Raw genomic sequence first — 22,595 nt, forward strand, 5'->3', positions numbered from 1 at the left:
AACACAATCTTTTTCTTCCTACAAACGTGACCATTACTGAGATATTTACGAAAAAGCATTTGTGGTGATCTTTAAATTTTTAGCGGCACTCAGATCGATGGGGACTTTGACCTTTTGTTTAGAACAACAATGGGGCCGATTCTCTTGTGCAAAATCTCTAAACTAAACTAAATTAACAGGTCTAAATCTTGTGCTATGCTTTTCCGCAAGCAACATTATGAAAGGGATAGCAATAGATTTAGACGTGCTATTTTTGTTTAGTTTAGAGATTGTGTACAATAGAATTAGCCACACTATTTAGATTAATAATCATAATCCAGCTTTCCGAGAATTTTTCCGAAGTTGAGATTGAATATTTTTAAATCCTCTGGACTATGAAATAGGCGCGCGGATTACAACAGTAAACCCAATCTGAAAGGCTCTCAAAATAAAACTTAAACGACCTAGCCGCTGCAACCCTGAGTCGATGGAGTAACTAGCAAACTTAAACTATCCAGAAGTCTGAAGACTTGCTCCGACAGTTTGAGAATATTAAAGCCATACTGTAACAACAGTATTTTTTTATTTTTTTTTATTTTGTTTATTTGAAAGTAATCAACAACGTAAATATATAATTATTATTTAAATTTAAATCTAGGTATAACAGAAGGCCAAAAGAGATTACTTAAAATTATAATTAAACTATTTTAACGGAATAGAGTTAGAATAAATGTAGGTATATACAATAATAAAATAAAATTACAACAGTGTGTGTATGATTGTGTGTGTGTGTGTGTGTATGCGTGTGTGTGTGCTTGTGTGTGTGTGTGTGTGTGTGAGCGTGTGTGTATGTGTGTGTGTGTGTAACTGGGAGTGTATGATTGCATGCATATTTAGATGTTAGCTACTTCTTTTTTTTTTTTTGTTTTACGATGATAGTTTCTTAATTCCTTTTTAAATTTATTGTTTGATAGGTAAAATAAAATAAAATAAAGTAAATCACGTGCCTGCTTCAGGGTTGAAAAATACTTCTGTATCCAGTATGATATTATCCAGTATTCAGTATGAATAGCATTCCGAACCAGTGGTACAATTATTCAAAGTACTCGTCAAAGTTTATATTGTAATAAAAAATCTTTCCATTTTAAACTCTGCAAAACGACCAAATGAAAATACCGTTTGAAACTTTACTCGCAATTTTCGATTTTTGGTCAATTACACAATTACAACACAAGACCAAGCTCACAAATGCGCTTCACTTAGTTAAAATAATTAATTTGTTTTATCACAGGTAGCCACAGAAGCAATTACCTACGCGATTGAATGGACAAATGTAATGTTCAGATACACCAACTGTATTATTTGTTTGAAGTCAGGTAAAGTTCAATCAGAATATTGCTTTTGAACAAGACCATGATAAATTAAATTGTTTGCAATATAATTCAGCTATATTGAATCTTCGTACATTTGGTTGAATGTAGTTAGTTTATAAGTAATTGTTATTTAGCTTTTAATTAGATATGTGTGACGTGTAGATACCTAATGTTAACGGCTTCGGTATACGGAAAAACTCAAGCTTCGAGTTTATGATTATACCTGAATTTGTGTAACCTGTAAATATTTTTTCTTAAATAAATATATTTTTTATTATTATACTCTCATTTATTTATTATTATTTTTATTATTATTATTATTTATATTCGCTACGTTGAAAAAAATTAATACCGTTTTATTGGATTAGCAATACCAATTTCTTCACTAGCGAAGCTGTCACCTGCCCAGGTAAGTTGGTGACACTATGGTGGCACTGTAATACATATGGACTAAGAGCGAACGCGTGCCAGACCTTTGTTATTTTATAAAAGCCGGAAGTTTCTCTGCTTATTGTTCCCAACACAGGGAGGAACGATCAGCGACTGTGAAGTTTGGATCATGGTGGCTTTACCAGGTAATAACGGTGTAAATAATTTTACGTCAAAGTATAAAGTGTAATTTTTTATATTTTCTTCGGAGCAGTATTAGAAATCACGGCAGGCATTGCCAGATAGTATCGTGGCAACTCCCTGCCTGACACCCTTAAACTGTAACTATTTATTAAAGTATAAAGGGTTTGGCAAATATACAGAAACTGCAAAAATGAATACAAACACACACACATAGCTGCTAAGCATTAATCCTCCCGTAGTTGGGTAAATAATGGTCTTCGCGAGAAATGTATGAGCTAATATTGGAGAGAGGTTTACAGACCACAAAATAAATAAGTACGATATTAATTTCAAAGTACATTATTTGAAATAAGTACGTTATGTATTGTATTGCCAACCAAAATCTATTTGTTCATTCGGTGAAAGTTAGGACCCTTCAGGGGAAACTCTTTTTAGGGTTCCGTACCCAAAGGGTAAAACCTATTAATCTATTAATGTAACTCTGCTGTCCGCGTTTCACAGGTCTTTAGCTCATAGAATAAATAAATGAGTTATATACCTGAAATTTTGGTATTTGATGTAAAAGGTTGACCCGAAACCAAATATTTAAATAGATATTCAATAAAATTATTTTCGGGGAGCTCCCCCATTTTTCATTCATGAAAAAGAAGCAAAAAAAAATGGTTTCTTACCCTAGCGTGTAGGGTATCACATTGTTTAGAGCTCATTGAATAAAGTACGAATATATATTTCATATATTTTTATCTTAAAAAATAAGGAAATGGGGTCCTCAAAGTTGTCATTTTTAGTTCACTTTTGTGACGGGGGCTATCTCAAAAACTAAACTAGTTAGACATATGAAATTTCGACATATTATGTAAAATATACAATATTTAAACAAGAAATACTAAAAACAACGATTTATAAAATAGTTTGTAAGTGAACAAAACAAATGAACATTTTTTAGGGTTTTTCTTTCACGGTTTATTGCGATGTTCTAGCTTGGAAAATAAATATTTCATAGTACACCCAAAAAATTATGTTAATAATTATGTACAGAACCCTAAAAGAGCAACGCCCGCCTCGCACTTGACCGTTTTTTAAATTTTCAGATTTTGTCAACTCTACCTAATACAAATATAAATAAAAAAACGAGAGCATATATATTTTATACTGTACTAGCTTAATCCCGCGACTTGGTCCACGTGAACTTTTCAACCCCCTACTTTTCCTGTTGTTGTTGTATTTTTGTATTTGTCTGTCTGAAATTCAAAAATCCTTTCTTAGCGGATCCCTACGTCATAATAGCTATCTACATGCCAAATTTCAGCCCGATCCGTTTAGTAGTTTGAGCTGTGCGTTGATAGATCAATCAATCAGTCAGTCAGATTTTCCTTTTATATTATAATGTATGTATGAAAAATATTGAGTCTCTTGTTCGTTAAGTAAGCAACCAATTTAAAATCATCGGATTGTACTTTTTGCTGAATTGATCAGATAGGTAAGAATATATGGAAATCACTAGCGGGCTAACCATAAACTCCTACAGATTCAAGTAATATACTCCACTAGTGTATGCTCTGTAGTGAGCTAGCGATAGGTTGATCATGATGATGATATGTCACATCTATAGCATGAGACATCATTTATATAAGTCACACGACATGCTCATCGAGTAGGTACCCTGAGACATAAAATGTATATTAATACCATCGTTAAATTTCACGGCGGCCGTTAAAGTAAACCTTTTAACGCTTCGCCGCCATCTTTGGGTGATAATCCGCGTCTGCACCCCGCTACATCAAATATAAATCACAATAAAATATAGGTAAAAACGCCTACTTTACACAGTGGATTACATGAATATACAAAATATCCCGTCATCATGCGGCGCCATCTTCTAATTGAAGGTTTGGTCTTGCGCAATTTTCTTCACTTTTCAAGTACTTATGTCAGGCCTACTCCTACTACGAACTACTTCTTTAAAGGCCAGGTGGCCTTTTTCCGGCTACCTTGCCTTCGAGCTTCAACCGTGGAAACTCGTAGAGAGATCCTCGTTGTAGGTGATCGAAAAATACAATCTTCCTACGTACGTCATGAGCATCTGTTTGCAGTTCGCTCTTTGCAACGTAATATATTAATAAATGAAAAAGAATACCCGGCTGAGTTTGTTGAGGACTCTTCTCAGACCTGGGCGCGTTTGGAACTCTCGTAACTTTGGTTTTAAGTTTACGTTATTAATTATCACCACTAAAAAAGCCTACAAAACCAACTAGTGACTATCAAAAAGAATACAATGGTACCTACTTGATATTAACGAAATTTTAAAAACTATAGGTCAGCTCGATACAACACTAAAAGCACGGTAAGTAACAACATATCATCTTACTTTATTAGGCACGCATGTAAGGCTCTCATTACACCTCTATAAGTATTATTTTCAATAGGCCAATAGCAGAAGAATCCTTTCCGTCTAAGTGGAAAGAAGCTCACATTGTTCCGATATACAAAAAGGATAATAAATGTCACGTTGAAAAACTATCGTCTTGTTTCTTAATTTTTTCGAGAAAATCTGTAAATCTGAAACGTATTTTAATATTTCGCTGTTGATTTTCCAATAAGAAATAAAATAAAATAAGAAATACTATGAATCAATGAATGTAATTTTGACGATTGATCCTGCAAGCATCTTGTAAGTAACAAATAAGTTTCAGTCATACCTCTCTAACAATAGGCTGCAAAATTAAACTAATGTTATTAAGCATTGAAATAGACCTTTGAACAGGGAGTGACAAAGTAGACATGGGCGCGTTGCGTCAACCCCTTTGACAAGGGACAAAACACCGACGAGACGAGCGTCAGAAACCGTTCTCAAATATAGGCTATGCCTACATCCAAGATGCCTACAGTCTAAATATAGATAATAGATATATTATAATCTGATAAACGTTTCCACTAAATTGTTTGAGACGTGCCTTTGCTAACTGGCAGTGCCTGTGCCCGGCTTGGTTAAAGGAAAGTTGTGGAAAGGAAGATTGTGGTGTGGAAGGGAAGTAATTCAAGCTGCAGTGTGCCAAGCCCTTGCGCACATTTGTAACGACAAAACCACGGCTTCGACACGGTGTCACCAGTCAAAATAAAAAGCAAACACGAGTTGGTCTAAATCAGTCGAGAATTAGAACTTAGTAAATTGATGCGACAATCTATCTTGTTGGGATTAAAAACTGAAAAGCGGGTTTACAAGACGAGACGATTCAATTTGAATGCAGACAGCAAGGCCAATAAGTTTGATAAAGCTCAGAAGCACGAATCGAAAGTTGAGCGGCAGAAATCATTAGCGATAATGAGCAATCAAGACTTCTCTTTTTATATAATATGTATTGATATTTGAACCTGAGTTCGATATCAAATTAAAGCTCTGATTGCGTAGGTTTCGAAAAATACATGAATTGGGAATATATTTATACAAAACGTTTGAAACGTTTTTCGTTTTGTATGAGAAGTATTAAAAGAAGATTGTAATAGATTAGTAGACTGATTTTATTTTTTAACTAGATCTTGTTTACAATCTATGTTTCATACACGTCGTAATAAATACTAATCATGCGGGAAACGTACCTACAGGTTGTATAATAAACAGAGCTAGGGAGCAGTCAAGTGAACACATTACAATGCACCCTACGGATAACAATAATGTATCTACCAATGAACACCTCCGTAATCGGTATCGATTAAGTAGTTGAGATGGTGTCCTCTGTGGCAAACTTGTTGATATCAATACCTACTAGGTTGAAAGAGACCACGCGGATAAAGTCGCGAGCATAAGCTAGATATATGATAACTGGAAGAGGTCACGACCGTCAGTTTTAAGAAATACGACGCAGAGAGAAAGAAACCATACCGCTAAACTACTATACACACAGCACAGAAACATAAGAGCTTTTATATTCTGATTTGCAATTGATTATGTACCAGAAACCATGGTCGCTGGGGCAGACGTGTTCTGGAGTGGAGACCGCGTATCGGCAAGCGCAGTATGAGACGACCTCCAACCCGCTGGACTGACGACCTTGAGAGAAGGTAGCGGGAAGTGGGTTGATGAGGATGACGGATCGTGTGTGGTGGCGCGCTCTTGGGAAAGCCTATGTCCAGCAGTGGACGCAAAAAGGCTGATTGATTGATGTACCATAAATGTTTTTAAAGACACTTAAATGTACAAGTTCTTAGCGCAAATTATCTCGAAACTCACCTAAAAAGAAGTGACTTTTATTTACTTTAGCAGAAGATGCGATTAGGGACGGCCGGCGCGGCGGCTAGAGTTGAAATCTAGTAATTACATGTAACATAGTGACATCCACCCGAGGCATACATGTACCTGCACTTAGCCCGCACTTGAGCAATACCTACTCGTACCAGTATTAAAACTACCATACCCACATATAGATGCAGTTAATCTCAAACACGTTTTTGCGAGTCCTAGTTAGCGAACATTATTCGATTCGATATATTATACTACAAGCTGATGCTCGCGACTTCGTCTACGAGCATTAACGTTTTTAAAAATTCCTGTGGGGACTCTTTAATTTTACGGGATAAAAAGTATGTCATTCTCCAGGTCTAACTATACCCATGCAAAAAATCACGTCAATCCGTTAGTCTGTTGCGACGTGATTGAACGACAAATCAACAACCAACAAACCAATAAATCAACAAACAAAAACACTTGCGCATTTATAATAGGGGCAACCCACCACCTTCCATGGCCCCACCAACCTTGCGCAGTGAATAATATAGGCATTGATATAAATAATATGGGTAGTGGTAAGAAGTAGCTCAGCTATATATTCGCATAAGAGTAGTAAGCTAATAATGCCGCTTCGCTTCTGTCGGTGCATTTTTTAAAGTTCTCCTAGGGCGTAGGTGTGTATCAGGTACACAGCAAAATCCGATGGAATGGCATAAACGCTGAACATGGATTTGATTAAAACGGAAACGCTTTGAACTTGCATCAAACAAGTACAAACTATATGCTAGTTTGTAATTGTTTGCTGAAAGTTCAAATACAAAGCGTTTCTGTTTTAATGGGCGTCAGAGAGGTATAATATTAGCTCGAGAGCCTTAGGTACATATAAATTAATTCAGCTTTTTAATTTGAACAACAGATGACAATAATATTCATTTATTTATTTATTTATGAATAATATTTATTTATTTAACCGCTCTTAAAACGGCTATTCCGAACGAATATGGTGCTCTATAAGGTATCAGACCATATAGTACATCAGGGTAGGTACATCTACATGACACTGGCCGTCAAGTTATACAAAGAAAAGGCTGAAAAAATTCAAGGAGTTCACCTACCCAAGTAAAGAATGTAGGTGGACCCACCTATCAATTCAGAATACCTTATTAAGAATTCTGTGCTATCAAGCCAAGTCACATATCACAGTCACAAATGTTTCCTTTACTTTAAAGCGCATTAAAGAAAAGACGACGGGTAAGCTGACAAAGTTGTCAATTCACAGATCGAAACTTGGCAGGCGAACATCTAAGTTTCCTCTGCAACGACTAGAACGCATTTCCGGTGGAAATTCACAACAAACAGACGACTAGGAGATTGTCACTTGTCGCAGGCACACAATAGACTCCCGTTTACAAATGGCGGCGGCATTTACCTGCTATATTTTTACATCTAGATTAAAAAAATCAAATTTTAAATGCCTCCTTTTAGGGCACCGTACCTCAAAAGGTAAAAAGGAACCCTTATAGGATCACTTCGTTGCCTGTCTGTCTGTCCGTCTGTCGTCTCTGTCAAGAAAACCTATAAGGTACCTACTTTTTGTTGACCTAGAATCATGAAATTTGGCAGTTAGGTAGGTTTTATAGCACACGTCAAGGGAAAAATCCAAAATCAAAAACATCAAAAAAAATTAAAATGTGTTCATGAACAAGTAATTAGTATTTTCAATTTTAAAAGATAACTATATATATATACTAAGTGGGGTATCATGTGACAGGGCTTTATCATTTCATAAGCAGTTTCGTCATCATAAGAAAACCTATGAGCGGACATATTATATAGTATCTACACTGCAAAACTCATAATAACCCTTCATACTTAGTTGGGTAAAATAACGACAACATATTGCATTGTATTTCGTTGGATTTACGAGGCAATAAAGAGCAAGATATCTACTTACATACACATACATACTTATCCAAACTCTAATGTATCTACTAAAATGAGCTTTACTTTGATAATAATAATTGTATTGTCTTTTTGTGCGTAAAAACATTTCCTTAGTTTTTCAAATTCAACAGTCATCACAAGGGATGATTTTAGCTAACACGTGGCGGGCGCGTGCCGTGCCACGTACGAAGCGTGGACGAGGCACGGATTCAAAACATCACGAACATTTTATATGAAGCATGAACTTTTTGTACATGAACATGACCTTTAAATCCCTCTTTTACTCACTTAAGGGTTGAATTTTCAAAATTCCTTTCTTAGCCAATGTCTACATCATAATAGCTATCTACATGTCAAGTTTAAGCCCGATCCGTCCAGTAGTTTGTACTGTGCGTTAATAGATCAGTCAGTCAATCAGTCAGTCCGTCAGTCAGCATATCCTGTTATCTAAATATATAAAAGAGAAATACCACTCACTCACTGACTGACTGACTGACTAACTGACTGACTGACTAATCACGAAATCTCAGAAACTATAAAGCCTACAAACTTGAAATTTAGAAGGTAGGTTCTTTCTAGGACGTAGGTGTCAGCTAAGAAACGGTTTTGATAAATTCCCCCTCTAAGGGTGTGAAAGGGGGGGTCGAAGGTTGTATGAAAGTCCTATGTTTTTGAAGTTAGAGATATGAAAATTGGCATTTAGGTATTCTGGATTCCGTGTCCTAAGGTGAGACTGAGTGAGTAGGTAAGTGAGGCCTTTTGCAGCGAAAAATTTCAGATCTCATGAGAAACCAGAAATTTTACGCGGACGAAGTCGCGGGCATCTGCTAGTATATATATAGAAGAAGAGAGAGAAGACAAAATGAATTGACGTGATTGTTAATTCACAAAGCTCATCCTCCCACACAACATTTCCACGAGTTTGCAATTTAATTAAACACCTACAGCAACAATTGACAAGCTCAAAGTGTTCACATAATATTATGTTCACAGTAGCATTATTAACCACACGATACTATAAATGACCGGCTCAGAGTGCTATCAAAATAATAATATCCACTACCCCATATGCCTATATATGTTTTTATACATCATCATGATCAACCCGTCGCCGGCTCACTGCAGAGCACGGGTCTCCTCTCAGAGTGAGAAGGGTCTGGTCATAGTCTACCACGATGTGCGGATTGGTAGACTTCACACACCTTTTATGAGAAAATTATGGAGAACTCGCAGGCATGCAGGTTTTCTCACGATGTTTTCCTTCACCGTTAAAGCAAGCGATATTTAATAACTTAAAACGCACAGAACTCCGAAAAGTTAGAGGTGCGTGCCCGGGATCGAATCCCCGACCTCCGATTAGAAGGCGGACGTCCTAACCACTAGGCTATCACAGCTAATGTTTGTTTTTATACATTTTGATCAATAATTATAATTATTTATACTTTTAATGACAGTGAAGGTATATATCCTCGCTTAGCAACGAGCCTATTTTATATTTTCGTTATGACTATAATAATAATAAACAAAATTCCTTCCCTTTCCTTGAATTGACTTAATTCACGTTGTACTAATAAGTTAGATTGTGCCTTTGTAAGTTTTGTAATATCTCGTGAATCCTACAAAATAATGGACCGTTCAGATAGTTCCCTCCGGTTCAGATAGATCGGCGCAGAGAACAAAGGAATTAAAACCTTATTTCAACGTCCTACAACTCAATTTTAGAATACTGTCTGTACTGTAATTATAGAATGAAGTCAGGTCTGCAAAAATAATTTGATCTTTAAAGAACTCAATGAGAAATTTTAAAATAAATTAGCAATATGTAGATCGACTAAAGTCGTAGAACGTACCTATATAGATATGAATATTTAGCTAACTTTCTCAGAGCTTTCTGAGCCCTTAAACCTTGTACGCCGTAATAAAAACAATCAACTTGGCGATGGAGTACCCAAAATAATAAAATTTGAACATAATATAATTTCTTTATGCTTCAACCAAGTCACTAATGGTTATTATGCTAATTTTGTCGGTTTACTTTACTTAATCGATCTGTCCAGCAATTCAGACAAATATTTTACTAATATATGCAGTATTAGTTCACTCACAATAGATTCAAACGAACACATATATATATATATATATATATATATATATATATGATATAACTAGTAACTACTCGAGCTGTCCCCTCGGGCGATAATTTGACTAAAAGCACGATATTATGCAACCGCACCGTTATCGCCCCAAATAGTGTTATAATATGACACGTTTCATGTGTGGTTTTCAATTTGAAAAAATGTTGAACAGGCTCGATCCTGAGTACCAGAGTACCAAAATTAAAAATAAAAATGATTTATTAAAGTTTGTTCTGTATCATTATTATGATCTCTGCAACTTGCATAAATGCGTATGTGAGAATAGTCACCACGACGATGACATATAATATGTCCATCATAGATTAATTATTGCAATAATCGCTCATAATGTCCATATTATTTGTCTAAAACTATGTTAAAGATAAAAAGACTTCTAAAACAGAGTTCCTACCCACCCCCAAATTAGGTAGGTAGTTTTCCACGGAATCTTGTCTAAGTATGTAGTATTTAGGCTTGTGGAAAGTTTCGACTGTAAATAGTACTTACAGGATTTATACTTTGCAAGCTTTTTGCAAATAAACAAGATACGCTTTAACTCGGAATATATAACAATATGAAGGACGAAACTACCCGAGTCATTTCGTATGTATTTAGGTAAACGCAAAATTATGCTAATACACGCTGGAACTAGTTAAACAACAAACTTCAATTCATGGTCCAAGCTACAACAAAATGTCCATATTTTATGAAAATAAAATTACAACGCCCCTTTTGCCCCAAGCCCGGGCTTTACTATGACAGATTTTCTGAAAATCTTTTCTTAGTGAATGTCTACGTTGAGGGAACCTACATACAATTTTTCAAGTTTCAAGACTCAGTGGTTTAAGGTGTATGTTGGTATGTCAGACAATATTATGTAGATATAGCTTTGCAACAGAATTCATGAATACTGCGATTTAATTTATTGCAGTATGAATAAAACTGTTTGATACTAGGCTATACCCGCGACTTCGTCGGCGTAGATTTAGGTTTTTGAAAAATCCCGTGGTAATTACTTTTCCGGGATAAAAAGTTGCCAATTTTCGGGACGCAAGCTACCTCTTTACTAAATCCATACTTTTATTATTATAAATATGAAAGTGAGTCTCTCTGTCCGTCCGTCTGTCTGTCTGCTAGCTTTTTACGGCTCATCCGTTTTGCCAATTTTGATGAAATTTGATACAGAGATAGCTTGCATGCCGGGGAAGGATATAGGCTACTTTTGATCCCGGAAAATCCAAGAGTTCCCACGGGTTTTTTAAAAACCTAAATCCACGCGGACGAAGTCGCGTGCATCTTCTAGTTTCATATAAAGCAGTTAAACGGGTGGGCCTTTAAGAATCCCTTGAGAACTCTTTGATTTTCCGGGATAAAAAGTAGCTCATGTCCGTCCCAGGATGTAAGCTAACTCTGTACCAAATTTCATCAAAAATCAAAATTAGTTAAACTGTTGGGCCGTGAAAAGCTAGCAGACAAACAGATAGACTCATTTTCACATTTATAATATTAGTATGGATAATATGGATGCAATATGAAACGGACTGAAGTTCTTGAAGTTTCAATACCTACATGTATATTACTTGAAAAAAATATTATATCACTTTATTTCAAGGAGATTACAGTCTTATATTTAGTATATTTCTACGGCTATACCTACTCACGTATCCAGTCGACGTTTGCCCGACTAGTTTCGAACCCATCCGGGGTCCTTTATCAAGGGGGTCAGTTCCACCCGCGACAGTGGATGGATGCTACCCTCAGCGTGGAAACCGCTTTTTGACGCTAAGACAAGGGCGAATTTACCCCCTTGATAAAGGACCCTGGATGGGTTCGAAACTAGTCGGGCTAACGTCGACTGGATACGTGAGTATGGCCGTAGAAATATACTATATACATATAATGGAAATCACTCACGATAGTTTAAACTCTAAAAAAGATTACAGTCTTAAATAAATCTATGTGTTTATGATCATGTGTAAGTACCAAGGCACCAAGGCACCCGCGTTCAAACTTGACGTAGGGCCGACGCTCACGCATGACGCAAGCTATACGTCACGTCATATAACCGAAGAAGCCAATGAGCCAATGAAGACAGCCATACATCAGGCGTAAAAAATGCCCACCGCATAGATATATCATTCATCCGAGGCCCACCGCCTAAAGAGATCCACCACAATAAACCAATCTATTTTACAGACTAAGACGTTAGGATGTTACTTCAATTCCAGTCAAGACGGTGCTGCTGTATCTGGCGGCCACAGGATTTGACAAGGAAATCGGAGACGGTCGCAGTGATTCAGGGATATCAAGGACCTGCATAGCCCCAAAGAAGAAGAAGAAGAAGACTAAGACAGAGTGAACTAAGTATACGTGCTAAGAATTTAAGAAGTATAATATGCAAATGTTACCTGTGTCTATGTTTATTAAACGATAAAAAAATGATTTTTGCATACACATTTGCATTCCCTATCAGTTATGTTCGTCTTTTATGCTAAATTTCATGTTCTGCAAGAAAGTAAATGATATCAAATAGTAGCAATAATATTACTTTCTAGCATTTTTTCAGACAAACTAGACTAGGGAAATTGTACAAAGAAACAACAAAATCTCATCAGATCTTGAAACTATAATCAGTTCTTAGTAGTATTCTTAGTAGTAGTCTGTAATCAGTTCTTAGTATTCAGTTCCGTTATAACAAAGAAAAAACAGGTAGGTATTACGCAAGCCGTAGTTTTTTACTGTCCATCGTGTCGTTTTTAGGGTTCCGTACCTCGAAAGTAAAAAAAGAACCCTTATAGAATCACTTCGTTGTCTGTCTGTCGTGTCTATCAAGAAACCTATAGGGTACTTCCCGTTGAAATAGAATCATGAAATTTGGTAGGTAGGAAGGTCTTATGGCACAAGTAAAGGAATAAATCCGAAAAAAAATTGTGGTTACATCACAGAAAAAATTTAAAATGTGTTCACGAACAAATAATTAGTAGGTATTTCCAGTTTACAAAGTAAGATAACTATACCAAGTGGGGTATGATATGAAAGAGCTTTACCTGTAGGTACATTCTAAAAACAGAATTTTATTTATTTTAATGCATAATAGTTTTTGATTTATCGTGCAAAATGTCGAAAAAATACAACTGTGGTCTGTGGTACGGAACCCTCGGTTCGCAAGTCTGACTTGCACTTGGCCGGTTTTTTGCGACGTAGTCCTAGCATGTTTTCTGTTGGCAGAATATCCAATACTACACATATTATATAGTTAGGTACACCAAAGGACAATAGGAAGACGAGATATAACTTTGCATTCCATTTCGCGTGAAAAAGTCCTTGTTTCAGTTCTATTTATATTTGACTAGGTGATGCCCGCGACTTTGTACGCGTGGATTTAGGTTTCAAAAAATCCCATAGGAACTCTTTTATTTTCAGGGATAAAAAGTAGCCTATGTGATATGTCCCTTTCCAGATCTTGAACCCATGCAAAAAATTACGTCGATCCGTAGCTCCGTTGCGATGTGATTGAAGGACAAATCAACAAACCAATAAACAAACACGCTTTTGCATTTATAATAATATGGGTAGTGATATACATTTTGTGAATCAAGTCTCTACCAATTACGGTTTACGAGAATCAGCCCGCTGACATACAGACGGACGGACAGACGAACAGCGGAGGCTCTCATTGGCAACCGTCGAGCACCCTTAAGAATCTGACATGGGGCGCTAGGTGCGGCAGACTATAAAATGGAAACGTTTAAAACAACGCTCTTTTGTTGTTTCTTTAAAACGGCTTTTGTTTCTGCAACCTTTAAAGGCTCCCACACACAGGCGCGTTATTATAGGTCGATAATATCGCATGCATTATTGCGATATCTGTTTTCAGTACATTTTGTATTAGAATGGTCATATAGTTACACACTGCTGCGATAATAACGCCGCAATGGAAGTAGGACGTTGCGTTTCTCCGTCCTGAGATATTCCGATATGAGTTCTAGAATGTTTTGTATCAGTACGCAAACAACCGTACACACACCTGTAGTACTTGTAGGGCGTTTGGTTTTATCGACAGTTTGAGAGTGGTTACATGACTGTGTGAGTGTCCTAAAAACTTTTGTATAATATGGATATAATAGATGACGAATGCTTATTACTAACAGTAGCAATGAAAGATGACCAAAAAAGACGCCAGAAACGAAGGTAAGTACAGCGTGGAATTACCGCAATCGACATTAGCAAAAGCCTAGACTTGGAATGTCATTCTAAACAATTTTCCGCGCTCTCTCGTAAGAAATATCGGACGGTAAAAACGCACCTGTGTGCAAGGAATCGGGACGCATTATCGCAATACCGCATGCGATATTATCGACCTATAATAACGCGCCTGTGTGGGGGAGCCTTAACTGTTGTCATGTTATGTCATGTTAAGAAACATGACACGGAGTTCGATTAAAATTTCATCCGGCTGTAGTTTTCCCGTAGGTATACGAACTGAACACCGTCGCTCGCTTTGAAAGAGGTTGTCACTCGTCTGATATTTTAAACAGGTTTTCAAAGAAGATTTCATGGCGACTCTATTTGGTATTTCTAGAACAAACTAACAAGCAGCAATATCATATAATTTTCACAGAATGTTGGAGAAATTAATTAATGTATAAGCCAAAGTTGCATTAGCTACCTACTAAATTTTACACGTAACACAAACTAATATATTTTAAACGTTAGAATATATGTAACTTAACATAACGCATTCAAAAATTTCATGGGTAAGTAAGTAGGTATATGAAAGTAATTTGTGTAAGTAATGGAAATTTTATTGAACGCGGTTTTGGAGGAATCCTCTTAACTTAAATAATATGAAACACATCTTATTTTACTTTTAGGGTTTAAGTGATTAAAAACGGAATTTCATTTCAATTTCCATGTAATACACTAGTATATTATTTATTATAATAAAATTACATATTGTATACCCATATAATATTTATATTCTATTTACTGAGTGGTACACAGAAAGATACAGAACGTAATTAAAATAACTTTTCAATATATTTGCTCGTAAAGTGGCGCCGATTCTGTTGTCTTTCTCTAAACTAAAAGAGTATCTGCATCTTTTTCTTTTTAATATTGCTAAAAAAGGACAGAACACGAATTTTACATTTAAAGACTCTAAATTTTAGTGCACGCTACAAATTTAAACAATAGGCTCGCGACTGGCAGCTAAAGTCAGGCGTTTTGACGGCTCTAAATTAAATTTGAAGGTGTCAACCGGTCAACAAGGTACCGAGAGTTCCCTCACTCTAGTTCACTCTGGTTCTGCTGTAAACAAAATAAAGTCAAAGCGATACATTTCCTGGCAGAGTTTGTATGTGACTACATATAATATACTTGAACCATTTTAAAAACGTGGCTTAACGGTGGTGTGGCATACTTTAAGTTTGAATTTGAAGAAAAGGTAACTCAAATTAAAAAATAAACCAGTGTCCTTATTATCATCAATCATTGGCTTTAAACTCAAGGTATAACACCGCTTGATCAAACAAAGCAGAAAATGTAAATGAAAACTTTTTGCCTTAAAAGTCAAAGGAAAAGTACTTATATCATCAAAAAAAAATTTTTTGACCTGAAAGTTTTAAACGACATTTATAAACTAGAATGCTCCATTCTGGTGGTACAAAGAGGCGAACTTCGTACAATTCTGCTCCTAGTCTTTTGTCTGTCCTATTGTCCGTTACAGCCTCCTCAAGTCTAAGCTGTGTAACCTAGAAACTTCAGTCCTTGTTCTACATAATACATTTCTAACTATAAACTAAAGATGGGCGTTATTGGCTATTTACGGCAACGGTTAATCAACAGTTACTTAGTTTCAATACCGATATTGTTAACCGTTGCCGAATATCAGTATCAGAGTTGTGTTTCAACTAATTTAATATGCGCAACGCGCAGCGGTTTCCGTAGTAGTAACTAAGCTAGCTGCCGTATCAATACCGTCTGTATAGCTAGCGCGCGCATATTCACTAAAATAAAACCAATTTTACTTTCATGTATATCGTGAAGTAATCACAACCTTAAGTTCATAGTCGTAAAGTTTAATTTGATCATTGACATAGGTCAAACTATAGTGGACGCCTGCACGAATAGTTTGCCACAGTCCAGTTAACCAAAAACATTTCATGAAGATTGATAAACCAAAGAGGACCTTATCTCTATTACTCTAAGGCTAACTGTATTTAGATTGACAGATCAAAGTGTAATGGACAAGTACTTGTACAGTTAAGCCTTAGCGTAATAGAGATAAGGTCGGCTTTGGTTTACCAAGTTCTTAGTTACTAAGCCGGTAGCCAATAACCGTTCCTTCTCAGCTTTCAGTGAAAGAAAGAAAGAGAAGGCATAATTATTGCGTTTCTAGTTACCAAAAAACCAAACAATGCATTGTCAGTTGCCAGTTGGAAGTGTTGCGTTGTCAGGTGGTTATAGATGATAACTGAAAACCGTTGCTAGCTACGACAATAACGCTACGGTACGCTATAGGCACGGCAGCGGTTTTCAGTTAAGTTAAGCTATAGCGGACACATGTCTACTATAAACTTTATAGTGCTTAACTAGGTACATTGTTTTAGTTTTTTTTTTCATTTAAATATTATCACTAGCTTATGCTCGCGACTTCGTCCGCGTGGACTACACAAATTTCAACCCCTATTTCACCCCCTTAGTCAAAGTGCGCTCTATAGATCTCAGCCTAAGTGTCGGGCAATGCATGACGTGATTTCTAATACTATTCCGAAGAAAATATAAAAAAATAGACTTTATACTTTGACGTAAGATTTTTTACACCTTTACAACCTGATATCTCACAAAGCCACCAATGATGGCTATAGATGATATGATCCAAACTTCATAATCGGTGATTGTTCCTCTCTGTGTTGGGGACAATACGCATAGGAACTTTCAGCTTTTATAAAATAACGAAGGTCAGACACGCGCTGGCTCTTAGTACATAAGATAACCTTAAACGTCACGGACACTATGCAAACAAATACATTGCAACAGAAAATTAAATTCGTCTGCACTTTAATACTCTTAATACTTGTAAAAATTCATGCACGTGGCTAACTGTGTGTGGCTCTTTCTAGCCAATTTAGGCACGTTAAAACGTGCTTCTGGAGTTATATTGGAGTGAAGAGGAAATGGCTCAAATGAAAGAAAAAGAATTGTATTAAGCTTCGCGGTAAAAAATAAGTTCACCGTGGAAGTTCGCAAAAAAAAGTTAATCTAATCTAAATCTAAATAGGTATATAAAAGGAAACGGTGACTGACTGACTGACTGATCTATCAAGGCACAGCTCAAACTACTGGACGGATCGGGCTGAAATTTGGCATGCAGCTAGATATTATGACGTAGGCATCCGCTAAGAAAGGATTTTTAAAAATTCAACCCCCAAGGGGGTGAAATAGGGGTTTGAAATTTGTGTAGTCCACGCGCTAGTCTTTTATAAGTTGATAAATTACGCAAAATGTAGCGCAAATTTTCCCTTTTTAGGGTTCCGTACTCGATGATCGGGCCGTGCTACGAAGACCAAGAGAACGCTGTGCTGCTGATACTTTGTTCTGAAGAAAACACTTCCGTGAGATGGGGGCTCGTACAGTTATTTGTATAAGTACCCGTTTTTTTTCAAAGGAGAGTATTGTTTTATTCTTGCAGTGTGTTTATTTATTTATATTTTTTATTGGCATGACACAGAACCCTTATACGTATTCCGAGGCACACTTGCCCAGTTATAGACAAAGCAGTGGGCATTTTTGTCAATACAGACTGAGAATAGAGAGATACAGATCTCATAGCTTAAGAAAAGCATCTTCTTTGTAAAGATAAGCCTATTGTTTTTATTATACTTTTAAATAATAGTGCTATGACAATGCTACGAAGCTGAAGGTAACAAATAATTATTTTTATTAACTTTATCTATGAACGCTCATTATGACATTCTACAATATACTTTATATTAAGGAATTTTATTAGGTAGGCATACCTACTAATTAATTTCAGAACATTTTATGTGCGATATAATCAAAAAATTATTACTACCAATCACGTCATAAGGCGACAGTAAATTTAAATTCAGTCATGCGCAGTAAAAATATCCAAATCTGTTATCGTACCACACAGCTAAAACTCGCAATCAACAAAAGACAAATCCATCTAAACTTATACCATTAGTCAAATAGAAATTGAAAATGAAATAAAAACGCTCTACAAACACCTAGACGATTATTTGGGGGTTTACGATATCACAATCTAACTTTAGCTTTTTAAACCAGATGGCCAGCTAGCCACATGATTCAAGAACCACTTTACGCATTACAGATACAGTACGCGGCAGAAAGTAATGTACATCGACCTTTGGAAAGAGATAGCGGTTTTGTAGAGCATTTTCTCTGTCGTTGAGACCAATAAAACGTCACGTAGGTATGAGTGACAGACACACCGCTCTACAAAGCCGAAATCTTATTCTAAAGGTCGATGTACATTATTTTCTGCCGCGTACTGTACAATCAATGGTGTGTATAGAGTTATTATAATGGTAGGCGAGAAGTACTTTTAGTAGATGTATTTAGTAGGCTAGTAAGCTAAGAGTAGAGAATAGTAGGCTAAGAGTTGCTATCTATATTCAATATCAATATTAAAAGTCTGCTGAATTTGCAAATGTTCAAACATGATAGATAGAGCTTTTTTTGTTCGTATAAATAGCAAAGCGGTCTGTTACAATATTAAGCAAACAATTACGCTACAAATAAAAAGTAACTTAGAAATTAAAAAAATTCGCCGAAATGCATTAAGTAGGTTTATATAAAATAAAAGTTAACAATAAAGAGAAGTTACAATTTAGAATTCATAGCTAAGTACTTACCTAAGTTTCGCTGCTCGGGATCGATTCAAGAAGTTTGTTGAGCCTAGTAAAGCTTCCAGGTACACTTGCAATTGCGTGTACCACGTTATCAATTAGCTCAAGCGAACATGATCGCGCAAATGAAATAGGTATATATAGGACTCGTAAACAGTGCAGCAAGGCCGGCGCCGACGGCGACCGCTAGGCGAATATCCCGAGAGAACGTCGTGTTCGAGCGGCCACACGATACGTTCAGATCGATACCGGTGTTACCGCGCGCTTCCTTTCAAGTGTTTTGCTAAATAGGACCGGCAGAACGCCCGCTCGATCGTTCCGACAACACTGAGGAGACTTTACGAGATATTACAGGGCCAGTTGCATTAAACAGATAACTAGACTGATACGTCTGACCAAGCGCAGGGATGATATTTGACTCCACATATCATTTAAAATGCTGAAATGGAGGAGTATCACGAATCGCGTGGAGCATGCGCGGTGGAGGTAGGCGCGGCGGCGGAGGCGGAGGAGGTGTCGACTGCCGGTGGATGGCGGCGTGCGGTGTGCGAGGAACAAAGCGAAGGGCCGCCGCACCACAGTCGAAGACCGCAGCCGAACCGTGCATTCGCGAGACTTTACCACCGTCAAGAGCACGCAGTACCATCGATCACCGACACGCATACACGACATTTTACAATGCTAAACGTAACCTATTTCTAATTTAGAATGCCAAATCATAATATGATGTAAAAAGCGTTGTTACAAAATGTTTCAAATGCAATCTCTATAGGTACTTTAATTAATGAAGTATTAGATGTTAGGAGTAACATTTGTCTATAGTGGTCATTTTATTGACTACCGAAAAACCCTTAAAGGAGCCTGTAGAACTTCAGCTTTCTAGATCCAGAGTTCGAGCTGGGCGTTGATACGTCAGTCAGTGAGTGAAAGCGGAAACAAATAATCGGACGCGGCTGAAAGCCACGACTTATCAATAGATTTATCTAGAAATTCTAGATGATACATAGTACACTGAACTGTGCAAACTGTCGAGAGTAAAGGCGGAAACAAATTAATATAAGAAACTTTATAATTTGTTACGGCTTATGGTTTACCCAGATACAGGTATCTGGATAATACACGCAGGTACAATCAAAGGCCAAAACTCGCTTAGCACATTAATGATCAAATTCACTTGCACTGCACGGCACGGTTGTGTGGCGTGTTTATAGAAAAATAAGTGCGACTGGTTTTTGATTCAAGTTTTGCGGAATTGCTACTCGAATTAGGCCGACCGTATAATATATAGTACACTGAACTGTGCAAACTGTCGGACGCAAGTCGCAGACGTAACCTTGATATCTCGTAAGCCGCTTTCCGAATGATTGTGCACACCTATCAGTTGCGGCTGTCAACCGTGTCTTACGGACGCGTTCCTTAATTTGTTTCACGCTTTAGTCAGGATTTTTATTTTTACACGACTGCCAAAAAAATGTGTGAAATGTTTCAGGATTCTGTATGTATGCATATATGTATGTATATAATATATACATATGTATGTATTTATTTATGTGGGATTCCACTTTAACCTCTAAATGCCTAAATGTGTCTGTTAAAACCAGTCAGGGGAATCAAAACCTAATAGGTTACGTCCCGTTGACAGGATTACATACGAATTTATGTAAAAGTAAAGAGAGAAATCCGAAAACTATGAATTTTTTAATACATCACAAAAAAGTGTTATAACTTGTACGATGGTACAGAACCCTTTCGCACTTAACTGGTTTTTGTAAAGAAGTTTGTTTATTTAAAAACAATGGCATTTTTGTGGTTTTTCAATTCACTATAGAATTTGTTTCAGATATAGGTACCTTCTCGATAAAGCTAAGGAGGTAAAATCATAAAAATGTATTAAGAAGTTTGTTTATTTCTAAACAACGACATTTTTGTGGTTTTTAGGGTTCCGTACCTCAAAAGGAAAAACGGAACCCTTATAGGATCACTTTGTTGTCCGTCTGTCTGTCAAGAAACCTACAGGGTACTTCCCGTTGACCTAGAATCATGAAATTTGGCAGGTAGGTAGATCTTATAGCTGACATTTGGGGAAAAATCTGAAAACCGTGAATTTAGGGTTAGATCACACAAAAAAATTAAATTGTGGTCATGAACTAATAATTAGTATTTTGTAACTTTCGAAGTGAGTGACTATATCAAGTGGGGTATCATTATTATTTATTAATTATTATTATTATTATTTATTTATTATTTAATTAGAACGGCTATAAAGCCAATTACACTAATTAAAATACGAGTACAAACTAACATAAACATACTTACAAAAATTAACAACTTAAAATTATAAATTTTAAAAAGCAAAATTATAAATTTTCACAAAAGTGCAAGATCTGACCCATGAGGTCAGCCCATTTGTCAGCAAATATGTCACAGCGAGGGGACTCCTTCAGCAGTGCGTTGAGCGCAGCCAAAGTGCGCGGTATGGGTGACCTGGAACGCGCTACCGTGCGACTAAACGGACTTACGAAAAATTTGGAGCGGTGGCGGAGATAGCTGTAATTAGAGGGTGCATAAACGCAGCAGAGCTTGTTGTGTAGTTCAGAGCAGTCAATCACACCCCTAAGAATCTTGCAAATTGTACCAATTTGGTCGCAGTCTCTTCGGGTTTTGAGCGAGTGGAAACCCAAGTGCCCTTGGAGAAATTTTGTGGGATACATAAATGGGTAATACCCGTGCAATTTTTTATATAAATACCTTAGAAAGGCTTTTTGAACCTTTTCAAGTAGCAAGGTGTACGTGCTTTCATATGGATTCCAAATACAAGCGCTGGTTTCTAGCTTGGCACGAACCAAAGCGTCAAATCATATGAAAGGTCTTCATCTGTACATTCTAAAACAGATTTTTATTTATTTTTATGCATCATAGTTTTTGAATTATCGTGCAAAATGTCGAAAAAATACGACTGTAGTAAGGAACCCTCATTGCGCAAGCCTAACTCGCACTTGGCCGGTTTTTCAATTTGTTTCAGATATAGGTACCTACTCGATAAAGCTAAGGAGGTAGAACCATAAAACTTTGTAAAGGAGTTTGTTTATTTCAAAACAATGGCATTTTTGTGGTTTTTCAATTCACTATAGAATTTGTTTCAGATATAGGTACCTACTCGATAAAGTTAAGGAAGTAAAACCATAAAACAAGTATATTGCCACACGATTGTCGTGATATTTGTTTATATTTTTTTTAAAGACAATGTCACAATGTTCTAGATTCTAGAACATTTTAATATAATAGTTTAAAAGCTAGGGGAACAGATCTAGTAAAATTCAGCGACTTTAGCGCTTAATAGACGAAAACACCTATTCGATTCATTCTAACTTGTTATCTTCTTGTTTCTCATTTCTGCTTGAGAGTTCATTATCGATTTAGACTGTTACAAACACCCGGTCCGCCCAATAAAGTTTGATCCTAGCAAATAATA

General features: G+C 36.5%; 2 protein-coding genes across 6 annotated transcripts in view; both read right to left on the bottom strand.

Moving 5' to 3' along the window:
• Nca (neurocalcin homolog) overlaps nt 1–22,595 on the bottom strand; it is a 103,463-nt gene that overhangs the window by 48,579 nt on the left and 32,289 nt on the right. The window lies entirely within an intron of this gene.
• Nucleotides 1–22,595, bottom strand: part of LOC117995897 (neuronal calcium sensor 2) — a 101,381-nt gene that overhangs the window by 30,437 nt on the left and 48,349 nt on the right. Inside the window, exon 1 of one of the 4 annotated variants that reach the window (XM_034983916.2) lies at nt 19,130–19,545. The exons of the other annotated variants lie outside the window; for them this stretch is intronic. The gene's annotated coding sequence lies outside the window, so the exon portion shown is untranslated. Of the gene's footprint in view, nt 1–19,129; nt 19,546–22,595 lie in introns of those variants that run through there. 4 annotated transcript variants of the gene reach the window in all.

Source organism: Maniola hyperantus, chromosome Z (genome assembly GCF_902806685.2).
Source record: "Maniola hyperantus chromosome Z, iAphHyp1.2, whole genome shotgun sequence".
Classification (NCBI taxonomy): Eukaryota; Metazoa; Arthropoda; class Insecta; order Lepidoptera; family Nymphalidae; genus Maniola; species Maniola hyperantus.